Below are 6,379 nucleotides of genomic sequence, written 5' to 3'. Positions count from 1 at the left end.
GGACAGTTACGAGGCACAGACAGCTCGAACATAGAAGACGTTTATTTGGGGCGTGTTATGACTTTTATCCCCTGAAGTGGAAAGGGAAGCGGGAGCGGAAAGAAGGAATGGAAGTGTTTGGCGCACGCGCAGCACTCTAGCATGACGAAGACCCAACACGCCTATTGCATCCCTTTTATTTATTAATTTATTTCAGATGATGATGATGGATTTTAATGGCGCAAGGGCCTCTATTGCCAAAGAGCGCCATGGCACAAGGTATTTTTCGATTGCTCAAGGTGGGGTCTGGGACCCATTTCCCAAGCATTTCAGCCCTTATACCGCATTTACATGGGCGACCTTAACCACAGTTAAGGTAACTACGGTTCCCTGTAACTATAGTTAGCCGCGCTCACACGGCAGACGAAACTGCTGTTACGCCACCTAACCACAGTTACCCAAGCCGAGCTTGCTGACCTCCTTTTGCTACCTTAATCGGCAAGATGGCGGCGCCCGTAGCAGCAGCAACATCGAACGACTCGTCCTCCTAGATTTGTGTCATCTGGCTTGAATCAACAACCGTGGCCCTGATACGCATCTGATACGGATCTGATACGGTAACACGCGCAATGCTTGGATATATGCTGCGATTGTAGCGGTACTGAACGCCGGGCTGCCGCCGGGACAAAGCCCATACACCAGCAAACAAATGAAGCTGAAAGAAAATGGAAAACCTCAACAAGAAATACGGTAAGTGCGACCTTTACCGAACGATGCTCGTGCCATCGGGTTCTTGGCGCTGTTTTCATAGTGCAGCTGAACTGCTTAAGTCAGCCTCGCATGTGCGACGGTAGCATGTGTTGTCGCTGGAGCAACGCGTCGATTCTCTTCGCCGTCGTCGCACAGTTCTGGAGTGTCGAAAACGATCTTGAGAATGCATTGTTGAGGTATTAAGGACTAGAGAGTAATGTCCTCGGGCAGGAGCAGCATACGCAGCACTTAGAATCTTCGCTCGTGCACGCGTGCACGGCGCTGCATGCAAACTTCGTCTTCCTCGTTACACACGTGTTGTTCGTCGTTTTTATTTTCAAATTTCGAGCTGCAGCGCTGACAGCATTGCTTTACACGTCGCTGTTTCTGGCCACCTGCTAGAGCAGCAATGTAGTTAATTGAATTTCTAGGCTTATTTCATATTTCTTTACCAGGCTTCACTGTGTGCTAGCAGCCTTTGTGTAGTAGTATACACAGTGAAGCCTGGAAAAGATATATGAAAGAAATAAATCTAGAAATTAACCGAGTAAGATATTGCTAAAGTGACAATAGTTGAACCATAATGCACAGTCGTGGCTTCAATTCCAAAGCAGCAACTAGCAGGATGTAGTTTAGCCACATTGCAAATGTTAATTGCATGCATTAATTTCACCAGTACCTGCGCATATGCATTAGACATTTATCTATGAAATTTTATTCTTGCATTGAGAATGTGTACAGTGAAGTTTAATCCACTGAGAGCAATGCTGTGATGACAACCTTGAAATGTTTTTTAGGAACACATTCAATAGCTCACATCATTTTTATTTGTCCAGGCAGCTGAGACGGACAGGAACTTCAACTAGGTCGCCTGGTGTCTCATGGATCTTCTACTGGCAGCTCCAGTTTCCTTGGCTGCCTTCCCATCAACGATAATGCGCGAGTCGAGGAATGTTCAGAGGTAATTTGTGATTTATACCATTGCGTGTAATCTGTCGTTCAGATCACTTCAGAATTCAATTGCTGCTCATTTCTCAGTGCGGAACTTATGCTCGTTATTAAATGCTGGCCAACGATAGATAATAAAGAACAGACTCAAGCAGTAGTGTAAACCACTCCCACAAACATGGGCACTGGCCTCCACGTCTACATTTTTGCCAAGCAACTCCCACTGCTGGTCCATAAATCCTTGTTTTTCTTTCTAGCAATTCTACATATCGGTAGTTAGCTGGTTGTTTCCCCATATACTTAATGTTACCATGCCAGAGCAAAGACCGCTTTGTTGTACAGGGAGTTCAATGTGCATCGCTGGTTTAGGCTACGTCCTTTTTTTTTCATGTGGGAATCATATGTCAAAAGGCACACACTGCGTATGGATACGACTTAAGTCTCTAGTAAGATGAAGTTATGGTACGCACCAGAATTTCGGCGCATTTATTTGCGTGATATATTAATATTGCTAATGCTGTGTGACAATTCATCTTTCACACCTGCGCACATGCAACTTCACCTTCATCTTACGACTTAAGTCTCTAGTAAGATGAAGTTATGGTACGCACCAGAATTTCGGCGCATTTATTTGCGTGATATATTAATATTGCTAATGCTGTGTGACAATTCATCTTTCACACCTGCGCACATGCAACTTCACCTTCATCCTTGTTGTTTCCCCATATACTTAATGTTACCATGCCAGAGCAAAGACCGCTTTGTTGTACAGGGAGTTCAATGTGCATCGCTGGTTTAGGCTACGTCCTTTTTTTTCATGTGGGAATCATATGTCAAAAGGCACACACTGCGGATGGATACGACTTAAGTCTCTAGTAAGATGAAGTTATGGTACGCACCAGAATTTCGGCGCATTTATTTGCGTGATATATTAATATTGCTAATGCTGTGTGACAATTCATCTTTCACACCTGCGCACATGCAACTTCACCTTCATCCTTCTCTCTTGTAGATACTCATCTTCGTCCATTGATTCTATTAGCAACTGGGCTTGAATACAGTGGAATAATACAGCAACCTGTGGATCATAAGCTGTTATTGCGAACTGTTGTTTCTCTACAGGGACACTGAAGGGAAGTAGCAAAGTAGATAATAAATTTCTATGTGATATCTGTAATGTCCAAGTAATTCAATAAAACAAAGTGGTGGGCTAGTTGGTGATTCATACTTGGAATGAACGACAGCGTAAAAAAGGACAACCACATAAGAGAAGCGTTCTTTGTGTCGTTTCCTCTTCTGTGGTTGTCCTTTTTTTGCGCTGTCTTCGTTCGAAGTATATAAGTAATATCTGTATTGTATTGCGTTTTTGTCTATAAGCTCTTTGTGTGTGCTTTCTGTATTTATTGCCATTTCACATAAAATACACTCAATTGCAGGTTCAGTGCTGTCTATCCCTTCTTTCTATATCATCCCATTTTTCGTGCTGTTTTTAAGCCTTGAATGATGAACCAACTGACCCAGCAATCCTTCCTTTGGAACCATTGGTCAGACTGGGGGGGGGGGGGGGGGGTTGATAGAGTAAGCTGCTCCCACAACCATGGGCATTAATGGCAGTGGGGAGCGGAAATGGCACTTGCGTCTTCAAATCGCCGCGCCTTGTCGTGCCAGAGTTCGCACCTCACCTTCCATGTACTTCTGTTCAACTCAACCCCGTCAGCTGGGTTTACCTTTGGTCAACCATGCCCCACATGCTTGCAGATGTTTAACATATTGCTTGTTATTGACTTTGATCAGCTTGGTATACTGTCTTGTTCAGCTGTTCATTCATTTATTTATATCTACATACTGCGAGCCATGACTTTGGCCGAAGCAGGAGGGCGCACAATTATAAAAGCCATAAAGCCATTAGCCGCAACAGCCACAAGTCATTTAAAGGACATAAAATTCAACATTAGTCACGACACCAACACTAGGAGCCATAAAAAAATCCTCCAACTCCTTCACAAAATATTTCGAGTCACATAAACCTAAAGGAAGGCGACTGCACTCCGCAACAGTATTCAGGAAAAAACAACTGAACCCATTGGTCCATGTGAAAGTTGGGGCTAGGGAATGCTGATGTGCATGTCTGGTTCTTCATATATCTTTTTAGGTATGTTCAGGAAAACAAAAATTTGAACCGCTGACTTCTTTCCAGTTTGGCCATCACAAGTTTGTGTTTTTGTAATATATTGTGTAAGCGGATTATTGCATTACATTAGGACACATTTAAACTCTTTTCTGAGATGACAACATGTTGTCTTGTATGTTTCATCATGTGCAGCTGCCAGTTGTCAATAAGGCACTAGACGGCTTAGAAGTGCTCCTGTCATGGGAGGACAGCCTGCCTGAAGGAAGCAGAAGAGACGACCTCTCACAACTTGCGGCCAGCTCCCCCATTTGCAGTGCCAGTGCTGCAGTACCTGTACTGCAAAGCACAGGCAACAGCAGCGGCGACACAAGCAGAGCCAGTGCTGGCGTAAGCAGCAGTGCCACAGCAGGGGCAAGCAGCAGTGCCGGTGCTGGTACAAGCGCAAGAAGGGAACCCCAAAAGAGCCGCCACAAGCGACAAGGATCTGCTATAGAGCAGCTAGTTGCCGTCCATAAAGGAGAAAGCGAGGCAGCAGCAAAGGCCGACCGCAAAGCACACAAAATGCGCAAGATAATGGTGCGCCTCCAGAAGGAAGCGAATGCCATAAATGCAAGCATGGTGCAACTGCTTGCAAAATTTCTAGACAACAAAGAAAATAATGACTCGCTCAATAAACAGTGATCAAAACAGCTGGAAGTTATTTGATATTACAGCATGTGATGAGATGAAAGATCTTTTACTGCTGAAAGTTTTGTACTGTGTTTTAAACAGTGAATTGTATTGTGTGGGCTGGCTATCGTGGTAGCTTGCAGTATTAGTTATTAACAGAGCCCATGCTTACACTGCAGGGGTGCACAAGTGCAATAATCAAACAAGTCTTACAAGTACATTGCTGCTGCTCTCGCAGTAACACTCCACCTGGTTCTCCACTCAGAACCAATGGCTGTTGCATGTTCACCAGGAACTGTTTGCTACAAGGCTGATATTTTTCTTGCAACATAACTTGGGGGCGGGGGGGGGGGCAAGTTAAAGAACAGTAGGGAATTTTGACAACAGCAAAATAGTAATGACATGAAATTGTTCACAGAAAGCGTATTGGGATGGGAATGTAATGAATTTTATCACACTGTAAGTCGTTCAAAGCTCTCACCCATTGGGTCACAATTACGTCACAGTTTTGTGTTTGCTTTGTGTGTGGATGATGTGTGCAGAAATATGAATCTTCCACCTGCGACCGACATGATTTCGTTACCTTCGTGAGCAAAAGGAAAAAAATTCTCGCAAGTATTGCTAAATCTTCGACTAGATATAAAATGTTCACTGTAATATGATTGTAAGTACCAACAGCTTTTTTGGTCAGGTATCCGCTTCCATTGGGCTAGCATCAGGTGCATGCAACAGCCTAGCGAAAAGATATGGTGATACCCAGGGGGCCCTTATTGGAAAGGTCTATATAGTGAATGCATTTCATTCACTATACTGCTTTCAGAATAAAGTTAAATGGCGCAACGGAACAAACACAGGAAGACACAGACAGAAAAAGCGCCACTGCTGTGTCTTCCTGTGTTTGTTCCTTTGTGCCATTCAACTTTATGATGAACCAACTAACGCCTCCAGCAAGTACTTCTGCTTTCAGAAGGAGTGCAATACTAAAAGCTTGTACTGCTTGACAAGGTACCAACAAGTTGCTGATTGGCAATGTGGCAAGACGATAGCTAGTTATACACGAAAATATAAGCAAACAGCAAGTGATAGAATAGCTGACAATACGCAGACCATGTGGCACAAACACAACAATGAAAAAGGTAGTACAATGGCAATGAAACAGCAACATAAACAGCAGTGCTCAACAGGAATGAATCATATAAAAATGGAAAGCTCATGCTGGCATTTTACTATCGTGTGTGAGCAGAACTGAAGAAAGAGATTTGTTTACAGGAAGTAATGAAATCTTCATTATTGGTTCATTAGATATGGTTGCATTTAGGTGAAGGTTTGTTTGACATAAGGAGTACAAGTAGTTGATACGAAGCATTTCGTTTTGTAGTTTAACAAGAACCAATAATTAACATTAGCTATATAATGCAAGACTGTTTTCTGAAAGCCTGGACACGACGGCCGCTTTTCAATGGAGGTGCAAAGCAAGACACTCGTGCACTGTGCAATGTCAGTGCATGTTAATGAACCCCATGTTGTCGAAAATTCTGCAGCCCTTCACTACGGCATCACTCATAGCCCAAGCCGCTTTGGAACGTTAAACTCCATAAACCAAACCTATTTTATGAAAAACATGTAGGTTACGAAAATTACACTAGTTGTAACCCTCATAACCTTCACCCCAGTAGGGAGTATGCATTATGTGCGTGCAATGGTAGCCATTTAAGGTGAGCCGAACCCATTGTCTGCTACTTCAATAATGTGTGTGTAGCTCTGTTCAGGGCTGTTCCCTCTTGGTAGAGGTGCCCTTCTGAGCTGCTCTTGAGTTTCCCACGGACTGGGTTCTAGCTCAAGGCAAGGTGCTTGGCCAGGGTGCCCCGATGGCTACACCTGACGTCTCTTCCCGGTTGCTTG

At 43.8% G+C, this 6,379-nt stretch overlaps 1 long non-coding RNA gene across 1 annotated transcript; it reads left to right on the top strand.

Annotated features, from left to right (window-relative positions):
• The first annotated feature begins 624 nt into the window (after window positions 1-624).
• Window positions 625-4,499, top strand: LOC144130032 (uncharacterized). Its single transcript, XR_013313934.1, has 3 exons — window positions 625-729; window positions 1,566-1,690; window positions 4,001-4,499. It is a non-coding gene; the product is annotated as an uncharacterized LOC144130032 (long non-coding RNA).
• Window positions 4,500-6,379: the final 1,880 nt, after the last annotated feature.

Source organism: Amblyomma americanum, chromosome 4, assembly GCF_052857255.1.
Source record: "Amblyomma americanum isolate KBUSLIRL-KWMA chromosome 4, ASM5285725v1, whole genome shotgun sequence".
Taxonomy (NCBI): Eukaryota; Metazoa; Arthropoda; class Arachnida; order Ixodida; family Ixodidae; genus Amblyomma; species Amblyomma americanum.
The sequence above is the reverse complement of the archived record's forward strand: the minus strand, read 5'-3'. Positions and strand labels throughout refer to the sequence as shown.